The sequence below is a fragment of the Cicer arietinum genome, chromosome 7, assembly GCF_000331145.2.
Source record: "Cicer arietinum cultivar CDC Frontier isolate Library 1 chromosome 7, Cicar.CDCFrontier_v2.0, whole genome shotgun sequence".
Lineage (NCBI taxonomy): Eukaryota > Viridiplantae > Streptophyta > Magnoliopsida > Fabales > Fabaceae > Cicer > Cicer arietinum.
The window spans coordinates 22,110,605-22,121,967 of record NC_021166.2 but is presented as its reverse complement, the minus strand read 5'-3'; the positions used below and the strand labels follow the sequence as shown (position 1 = coordinate 22,121,967).

Below are 11,363 nucleotides of genomic sequence, written 5' to 3'. Positions count from 1 at the left end.
TATATATATATATATATATATATGTGTGTGTGTGTGGAGATAGAAGAAAAAACAGATCAATGCGAGATAGGAATAAGCGAGGCAAAATCTATTCTCGACCCACAATATTGGAGAGCGGGATAGGGATGGACACGCGAAATCTACTCTCGACTCACTCTATTACCATATTTAATTTTCTATTCCGATAGACCAAAAAAATCTACATTATTTAAGAATTAAAATTAAGAATAGTTTATAAATAGTCTAAAACTTTAATTCACTTAAATGCTTTTAACAAAAGACAAATCCGTGAAAAGTTACACGCGATAGTTGCTCAGAAATGTGGTAAGTTAGCATTAGCATATTGCAGCCATCCAACTGATACACCTATATGTCAAGTTTATGGTTGTAGCTTTGATCTTAGTTCCTCAACAGAGTATTATAAAAAGCATAAAGTTTGTGATGCTCAACCAACAGATTGTTAATGTTACGAACAAATTAAAAAATAAAAATACATTTTTTTAAAGATAAATTTATTAAAAAATTATTTAAGGCACATGTTAACATGGCCATTTATTTTGTAGTCAAACATTTGTTGTATTAGTTGTTAGTATATTGTATTGATATTCAAAATTTTAAATGTTTAGGCTTCCTTCATTTTGAGGATATTTTGCTTTTATATTATTTTTTATTTAAAATTAACTATTATACTCTATATTAAAACTTATATACAAAATGTCATTTTTTTTTATCTTTAAAAACTCGCATCCTCGTCTAGTAATAATATGAAAGATAATTTTTTTTCTGCAATAAGAGTTCGCATCTTGGGGATGTGACCACAACCATCTATTTTACTTTATTTTATTATAACATATAAATAATTATTAATTTAATAAATAAAAAAATAAAATTATATTAATAAAATCAAATAAAATACATTTAATAGAAAAAATAAATAAATCAAAGAATGCAGTTGGATAAACGTATCAAAACAAATAACGTGTTATATTATTTTAAAAACTCCCTCCTATTTTGTAGACAAATTATCAACTTTATTCTATTTTATTAACCCGATCTAATAAATAAAAAAATAATAAAAAAAAACTAAATTCTATTAATAAAATCAAATCAAATACATTAAATTGAAAAAAAATTCATTACATTGAAAAAAATACACCAAATTTTAAATAACAATGTTCACATAAATGTCCTTCCATTTTAATTAACTGAAGTGGAGTTGAAGGATATTTAGGAAGAAATCTTTAATTTTTTACATTGAATTGGAGGACACTTAGGAAGAAATAGTTAATTAAAAATTGGTGTATTTTTTTACAATGTAATGTCTTTTATTTTAATTTAATGTATTTTATTTAACTTTATTAATATAATTTAGTTTTTATTATTATTATTATTATTATTATTATTATTATTATTATTATTATTATTATTTAATAGATCTGAAGAAAAAATAGGAGGAAGTTATTAACAAAATTGAATGAAGTTACTCATTTGTGTGCACAAGATAGTTGTTAAAATAATATAGTTATTTTTTTGGAACATCTACCTAATTGCATTAGCTTTGATGTATTTTTTTCTATTAAATATATTTTGTTTGAATTATATTAATATAGCTTTATTTTTTTAATAATTTTTATTTATTAAATTTAAAAATTATTCATTTATTATAAAAAAAATTGCTATTGATTGTCACATTCCGAGATGTAACGTAGAGAAAAAAAATAATATTTTTAATATGGTTGCTAAGCGGCGATGCGATCTCGTAAAAAATGTAAAAAAAAAAGTAGAATATTTAAATAAATAAAAAAAGTTTAATTGCAGTTTTGGTCCCCCTATTTTAGCTGAATCTCAAAAGTAGTCCCCCCATTTTATTTATCCCCAGTTTTGGTCTCCAAACAAAATTTTGGTCCAAAACTTGATAAAATTTCATTTTTTTTGCGTTTATTTAAGTCACATCATGCCTCAAGATCTCGTGGTGCAACAATTGTACCTGAAATATATGATTATAAATGGTGTGGTGTGACTTGAAAAAATAAAATTTCATCAAATTTTGGACTAAAATTTTGTTTGGGAGACCAAAACTAGAGAGAAAAAAAAATGGAAGAACTACTTTTGCGATTCAACTAAAATAAAATGACTAATACTGCAATTAAGCTTAAAAAAAACATAAAAGTAAAATATACTCACTTTGAGTTCGAACTCAACCACTTAAACTATACCTTAAGGTTAGAAAAAAACTTTATTTGGTATACTGTTGAGTGATATTGCATGTTTTGCTTTTCTCCTTTTCTTATTGTTGATATTCATGTTGGACTGAGCTTATCTCCAAAATTGTAAGTATTGGATTTGATCTGCACTATGATTTAAGAGTTTTTTTTTTTGTCTCATGTTATAGAACTATTTCAAATTTTTATGACAAAACCAATAACTAAATTAAATTAGATTATTATCAATCAAAATTCTGACACAAGTAATTACTTTCTATTGACCGTGAAGTGATTCAATTTATAGAAATTATGAAACACTACATTTCTGAGATTAGATGTGTTTCAATGTTTAACATACGTCGGCGTTTGACACTTGTGCGACTAGTGTCAGATTATTCAAACAAGTGTCCTAAAAACACTTTTTTTTTAGACACTTTAAACGCTCTTTGAACCTCTTTCTCAAAACACTTCTACGGATGTAAAGTTGTGTCAAACTAGAGATGATCAATAAATTGTTGAAGACATTAAATTTGATTACATAATTTTTAGCTTTTTGGAATAGTAAATAGATCAATGAAGGTGAAAAAAGTACCGTATTTTGTTTAAGAGATTTTAGATAATGTTCATATTTTATTTAATTATAAGAAATAATAGTTATATATGTATTGTTGTCGGTATCCTACATTTTTTAAAGTAGCAGTATCAGTGGCGGAGCTTGACTAAAAAGTTTAGGGTGACCGACATAAAATTATAATATGTATAAATCAAATATGCAAATAATATTATATAGCAAAAAATTAAGTTTAATAAGCACAAAGTGAAGTATCAAATAATTTAACTACATAACTTAAGAATACCTTAAAGTAATGCTCTACGCTCTTTAATTAACTTGAAATAATCAATAATAGACTCAGAATTGATGTTTGCTGCAATTTCTCTTTCGGTATAAACCACCATGCTATATGTCAAAACGTCAGCTTCCATCTTATTTCTTAACCTAGACTTAATAATTTTCATTGCTGAAAAAGATCTTTCAGTTGTGGTAGTAGAAACCAGAATAGTCATGAAAAGACGAAGTAGTCTATCAATCAAGTAGAAATTTTGCGCCTTTTCAGTTGCAATCAAACATTAGCACAATTATTTGATAGTTGATAAATTCTTCAAATTTAAATCTTGACGAGCATCAACCAAGAAATGTCAAAGTTGAAATTTCAAATTGATCTTCTCTTGCATATTGATATCCACAAGGAAATATTTTTCAACTAGAGTACAAATTTTTTCAATGTTAAAAGCTTTATAATTATCCTTTTTAGTCAAAGCACAACTTAGAGTTAATAAATTCATTGATTTCTCACTAAATCTGTTATTCAACTCTTGTAATTGTTGATCAATGGCAGTAAAAAATATTTCAACTCTAAAATAAGGCTCTATTGTAACATAACCTTGTTGAAGACAAGAGCATCCAAATCTTGTTGTTGAATGGACATCGTTGAGATCAGGAATCTCAATATCATGTTTTTCACAAAAAGTCTTCACTTCAGTAAATAATGCATCTGAACCATCTTCTCTCAAGGCTTGAATAAGAGACTTTGTTGTTCCAACCAAATACATGACATTAACTATATCCTGAGATTGTTGTTGTAAGACTTGACAAAGTATATCAGTTATCCCCCAAAATGTCTTTCATCAAATGCAAAATAAATACAAAAACATACGCCTTTAAATAATTATAGGCACTACCAGTATCCCCACGTGTAGAATAAATTGCTCTTTCATTTGTAATTTTTTTTCCAAACAGTATAAATTGTCTCATACATATTCATCAAGCTACAATATAAGAGAAATGTGATCCCCAACGAGTATCCTCATCTCGTTTCAAATTACCAATTTGATTTGTACATTTACCAGTTACAATCTCATCAATTTCTAGCAAATGTGCAATTTCCTCTAATTTAGCAGCTTGTAACTCATCATGACGCTTAGTTGAAGTACAAACTACATTAACAACAAAATTTAGCTTTTCAAAAAAATTATGAATTTGAACAACTTCTTTTGATGCAGTAACCAATGCAAGTTGCAATCGATGAGCAAAAAAATGGACATAGTATGCATAAGGACAATCTTTCATAAATAGTGCTTGTAAACCGTTCGATTCTCCTCTCATATTACTAGCACCATCATACTCTTGACCACGCATGTTAGAAACATCAAGATTATGTCGAGAAAGTATATCCACGCACTTCTTCTTTCAGAGTTAAAGTTGTATTGTCTTTAACATGTGCCACAAAAAAATTTGCTCTTGTATTAAACCAACTTTGTCAACAAATCTTAACACAAGAGACATTTACTCCTTTTTAGATTCATCACGAGCTTCATTTACAACGATGCAAAATTTGGAATCACCAATTTCTTCACATATATGTTTTTCCACCCTACTAAAAAGAATATGCAAGAGCTCTTTTTAAATTTGATGTGAAGTATACTTGGAATTATATGGAGCATTTTCCAACACAACTTTTGCAACTTCATCATTGTAAGTTGCCAAGAGTTTTAGCAATTAAAGAAAATTTATTTGATTTCTTGACCCGCTAGTTTCATCATGTCCCCTAAAAGCACAAGTTTGAAGCGTTAACCAACGAACAATGTCAATTAGCAATTTAGGAAACAAATTTAGGAAATAAAATTAGCAAACATGCAGCAACAAACATCTAAATCAGCACACACACAAAAAAAGCAACAAAAATCAGCACAAAAATCAGCAACAAAAATCAACAAATCAGCAAAATCAGCACAAACACCTTGTATGCAACAAAAATCAGCAATTCAGCACAAACATCTTATTCAAACACCTTTTTCAGCAAATCGCCAAAATCGGGAAGAGAAATTAGTCCCCCAGATGTGGACTTCTCAATGTAATTTTGTTTTTTTTTTTAATTATAAAATTTGTATTATTATTTAGAAAATCTTTTTTATTAGTAGTTAATTTAGTAGGCACATACATAGGGGGTTTGATCAATTAATAATGACATACCCACTAAGAAAGGGGATAGTTATAATTTATAAATATGAAATAACCCAACACATTATTTTTTGTTAACATCTTTCATAATGATAAATATACATTTTATTAATCAATAATTATTATTTTAATTAAATAATTAATTTAAGCTTCATTAATTATTAATTTAAGTAATTGTTATTTTAGTTAAATAAATAAATACAATGTTAATTTTTTTTATAACAATTATCTAATTAAGTTTTACTTTTTGTAATTATTAAAAAACTTAAATAAAATGGAATCCATAAAAATAAAAATAAAATTAAAATTAAAATTAAAATTAATTAAATATTATAATTAAAAATACAAATACAAAATGAACTAATGATTTTACAATGAACTAATTTCCATCGGGAGCATCAGTACGATAAGGACATTTATTATTGCTATGTCCCTCGTTCTCACACAAACCACATCTCTTGGGGTGTGTATTTTTCTCCCATTGATTCATTTGAGTATGAATTCAAGTAGATTGTAGATAGCCTTTTGGATCTCTTCTCATGGCTGGATTGTGGCACAATTCTATTCCATTATATTATGGCCAATATGATTGAAGAGGAATTGTTGGGAACTCTTTCTTGTATACGTCAAAGATACATTGCAATGTATACTTGGAAGACACATACATCATGTAGTCACGGTGAATAAACAAACAAGCGGCGATGACATGTGAACATGGATATTGTAATGTTTGAAATTCACTACAATCACACCATCGTTTGTTGAGGTCTACCTTGAATGTCCCTACAAACGAACCAACTCCTTAATTGTAAAGATACTATGGACTCAATTGTGAATAACAACTTCATGGGAATTCTATGTTGCTCGTTCCTTGTTAAGGTTTTGAATGATTGTATTTGAGTAAATCAAACCTGATGTAATCATTGTTTTGGCATGTGTTCCTCTTTCTTCAAATTTTCCAGTCACTCTGTAATATGTTGCTTGCACCAAAGAACTGATTGGAAGATTGTATGTCCCCTTTAATACATTGTCCATGCACTCAAAAAGATTAGTTGTCATGTGTCCCCAACATCTATCTTCATCATATGCTTGTAGCCATTGTTCCTTTAGAATAGCATCGAGCCATTTCACTATATCTTGACTCCAATCACTTATTTGTCTTCTGTAGTATGTGATGTCTAGTTGAGTCATGGCATATCCTGAAGGAACAAAAGTTGATGTTGTTATAGACAATTTGAAAACAAAAATATGTTTGAGATATATATATATATATATATATATATATATATACACATATATATATAATACTAACCTATGTTGGTTACAATAGTTTTCATTTGGTCATTTTTGAAGGTCCTCGTGAAGTTTTGTGATATATGTCGAATGCAAAAGACATAAAGCCAATTGTTGTATACACACCCAACAACACTTTTAATTGACTCATGTATATCCGAAATCAAGCAGAGGTTGGGTTGAGGTGTGATAAGCATTCATAGAAGACTGAGGAAGAAAAAACATGCATATGATGTTTTACCCTCAACGATAGCGTATGCTATAGGAATGGTATGGCCATCACCATCCTGAGTGATTGCCATTAGTAAGGTCTCACGATACTTCCCAAACAACCGTGTTCCATCGACTGAAACAATTGGCTTACAATGATCAAACCCTTTGATACATGGCTGGAAACTCCAGAAGAGGTGATAGAAGACAGCTTTGCTAGGAACTCCTTGGCCATCCTCAATAAAGGTCGCACTTCAATATCGGTAGCAATGCCTGAAATATAATGTTTGAAAGCAAGGATCCACCTTGTAAGTTTTTTGTATGATTCCTCTCAATTCCCGTATATTCTCGTAATGGCCTTTTGTTTTACAATCCATGTCTTTCTATAAGTATTGGTATATGTGTATTGAGACCGTATATGTGCAATCACTACTAAAACTGATATTATGGGATCTGTCGTTATCATTTGTAGCATACTTTCACAAATAATAGTCGAAGAGATTTGTTGGTGATCTTGTGACCCTCATTCTCACTAAAATCACCAACTTCTTCATTATGGCCCTCATTCTCACTAAAATCGCCAACTTCTTCATTATGGCCACTAACCACAACACTGATAGGACAATCATCGTACGACATGTTAAGATCAATACCATGAGTGGGTATTGATGGGTGATGTGATGACGAAGAGAGTATGGCCTAATGGTGGATTTGTGTTTCAATAAAAGGGTATGAAGATGGAATGAAGTTGGGATATGAAGAGGGTATGGAGTTAGGTATTGAATAAGGCGTTGGCTCGATATATGGTAAAATTACTTGTGTGTCGTTTCTAGGATCATCTACTAACCCTGCATAAACTCCAATTGTTGAAATAACATCGACCACCCTTTTTGAGTTGTCTGGTTGAATCTTTGTTTGGATACATTTGATAAGTCCATCAAGTTTGATATTTTTTTCACTTTTAACAAGGATGTATTGGCGCATGCAAAGATAGAACCTTCTATGTTTGTCCTCTCAACATGTCAATTGTAATATACTAGAACAAAAAACTCTAATGGAGCCATTGTAGGTAAAAGATGTCTATGAGCAAATCTTTAGAATGATATTTGTTGGTGTATTGAATAAGTGGACGATATTACCTATTTATATTATGTTGGATAAGATCGCAATGACGCCAATGTAATCCGTCAATCCTCCACTGATTGACTGGTTCCGATTTTAGATAGGATAGCGCTGACGTGTACGATGACATCAGAGTAATCTACTACAATGACATTAGCGTAATCCATCAATCCTCCACTGATATGTCTTTTGTTTTCTCTAGTTCATATGGATGACTTACAGGGTCTTGAAAACGTCATACCACAACAAGCATATCAGGATTCAATGATATGGACTACCAAAATTGTTTTGATTTGTTTCTCAACTGTAGAATGACATCAAACAGATAGAGTCAAACTGCAATTTGGACTTTTCCAGGAAATACCAGACGAACCTAAAAATATTGATACACATGCTGCATGGATTCAATTTTGGAACGAACGTCGAAATCGTTCTCTTACCAGCTAACTGATACATGGACACCCAAAACCAACAGAGGAGTATATGATGTGGTTTAGACACAACTTCAATCTGTACCTATCAGCTCTGCAGCTACTGTGTGGGACCCACAATATGGTGTTGCAGAAGAGCCAACTCAACCATCACAGCGACAAAAGCGTAATAGACATCGTCCACCGACTCCCCCTGTTACTATTGAAAATGAAGTGCCAAAACCACATCGCCATTTTCTTTCACCCCAACAACAACAATTTCAATAATATAATCACTAACAATCTCTACATTCAAGAGACCATGATTTTGTGAATAACTTATTTGGTGCAGACCTATGTACGCCTGAGTCGGCTGCTCGTTATATTAATAACATGTACTCATTTTATGCTCCATCATTCCTCAATCAAGTAGATGCTACTTCTTCGATGCATGTCGACCTACTAAGTGAAAACTCACCTCCACATCATATTCGTCGACCGCCACGATGTGGAACTAGACACCATACAGGAGATTAATGTAATAAAAACATTATAATAAAATTTGTGTTTATTTTTTTTCACTCATTTTATATTTGTATGTTTAATTATAATATTTAATTAAATTTATTTTTATTTTTATAGACTCCATTTTATTTAAACTTTTTAATAATTATAAAAAGTAAAATTTAATTAGATAATTATTATTAAAAAAATTAACATTGTATTTATTTATTTAATTACTTAAATTAATAATTAATGAAACTTAAATTAATTATTTAATTAAAATAATAATTAATTAATTTAATAATTAATGAAATTTAAATTAATTATTTAATTAAAATAATACTTATTGAGTAATAAAATATATATTTATTATTATGAAAGATGTTAACAAAAAAATAATGTATTGTATTATTTCACATTTATAAATTATAACTATCTACTTTTCAGTTGGTATATCATTATTAATTTATCAAATATTGATAAAAATAATTTTTATAATAATAAAACAAATTTTATAATTAAAAAAAAATTACATAGAAGTCGGTATGTGGAGACCGATTTCTCTTCATTCTTTTTTTTAAAAAATAATCTTGAGAAGTTGGAGCTTGAGAGACGATTTCTCACTTCATAAAATTGAGAATTTTAAAATGGTGGTATTTTGGTATTTAATTACTAATGAATGGTAATTTAGTTTAGTTTTTTCTTTTTTTATGGTAGAAAAATAAAGCCGATTTATGGATCGAATGACACATTTTGTTGCTAAAAAACACTAATCAAGAAGGTTGGAGCATTTATAATATATGTTTAGAGACTAGTGCATGTCTTTAAGTTAGAAACTAAATACATGTCTCTATTGAGAAGTTTATCTAAATTGAACCTTACGATAGATGTTGATAATTGGTTGCACATATTAGTAAAATTCAATGAAACAATTGTGAAAGTGATTTAGGCACATAGCATTTAATTCTATAAACAAACACCATTGAATTTGAGACCAAAATCAACATCATGATGGTGATTATGATAATTTGTGTCTTCTGCTATCTTTTCCACATTGGAAAGGTGATAATGAAGTTTTAGTACCCATAATTTGAGTAATTTTGGCTTGGTTCTTGAAAGTGAAATTCACTCAAAACTTTATAAGTTGTATTTGTGTCATTTTTCTATTGATGTAATTAATGTATGGATAACAGGATTAGTTCAATAATAGATTTAGAATAGACTATGATATACTTATCTTTAAGATTTAATTAATTCAACTTGTTGTCTAAGATTTATAAACTCTGTTTGGACTATATCTTTAGTGAATGTATGACTTGGATTTTTCTCAATGTTTTGTATATATAACTGATAGTAAGTGATTCCAAATATGGTTGATAATTTTGATCAGTTATAATTCTGTTATATAAATCTTGGTCAATTTAAACTAAGGTATATATAATTTGGACTCAAAGTTGCTACTGTGCCATCAGTCCTATGGTCTTTACAAAATTTGTAGTGTAAAAAAAAATCAAACGATTTCTGTGGAAGAAAATGGTTTATCTTTAAATTACAACCATGAAATATAAAACAAAAATCAATGAAGCCATGTAATATTTTAAGATTTTAGACATATAAAAGGCACTTGTAGTTGTAGGTCCTATGAATATGTGATTGTCCTCACTTTCAATTAATATATTGGCCTAGAGACTGATATGGATAGTTCACCATCTTCATGTTTCTATTTATTCATTTATTATATGTTTTTGTGATGAAAGCTTAGCAAAATATACCAATGTTGAAGACTTATTATATACTTCGCATTTCTTTACTTACTAAAAGTAGCCTTCCAATTCATACTTTAAAGTAGGAGAGTGGACAAAAAAACTAAAAATTGAACTAGTTTAGAAAATCGAACCAAACCAAATTGTTTTAAAACTAAATCGGTTCAAAAAAATTTAAAACCAAGCTTTATTTTAAAATCAGTTTTTTTTTTAATTGAATTGATTCTAAAAAATACAGTGAACTGTAACCATAATACAAAGAACTAAATTGGTTTTAAATTTTAATTCTAACAAAATCCCAAAACCCTAAAATTAGAATCAATTTTCATATGTTCCAAATCCCTAAAATTAAAATGAACTAAAATAAAGCCATGGTCCATGGTCGTCGCCAGCCACCGCCGCAAATAGAAAAGCCATATCTTCTTTCGTCGCCCAACATTTCTCTTTCCGGTCTTCTCTCTTTGTGTGTCTGCACCCTCTTTTGCCCTCTGTCTTCTGTCATTTCCTCTCAGATATTCATCCACCTCCATTTCACTATTTCACCTATGTCGCCCTTTGTCTTCCGTCGTTTCCTCCCAAGTATTCATCCACCTTCGTTTTCATTGTTTCACCATTTTGGTTCATCTTCATTATTTTGCTTGTCTGATACCCTTTTGAGACGAGTTCATGCTTTTACCATCCCAAACTTTTGAAATGAAAAACTAGTTATGTGTTGAAAATTCGAGTTTATGCATTTTATTCCAACCATAATTGGTACTCTGCTTTTGATTGTTTTGCTGTATTTTTTGAAATTTTGTGTAATTTGACCTTGTTTATCTCTCTATTTTTAAAGCTATGA

At 29.2% G+C, this 11,363-nt stretch overlaps 1 pseudogene; it reads right to left on the bottom strand.

Moving 5' to 3' along the window:
• Positions 1 to 3,062: 3,062 nt before the first annotated feature.
• On the bottom strand, positions 3,063 to 6,818 carry LOC101510854 (uncharacterized; annotated as a pseudogene).
• Between the last annotated feature and the right edge of the window lie 4,545 nt (positions 6,819 to 11,363).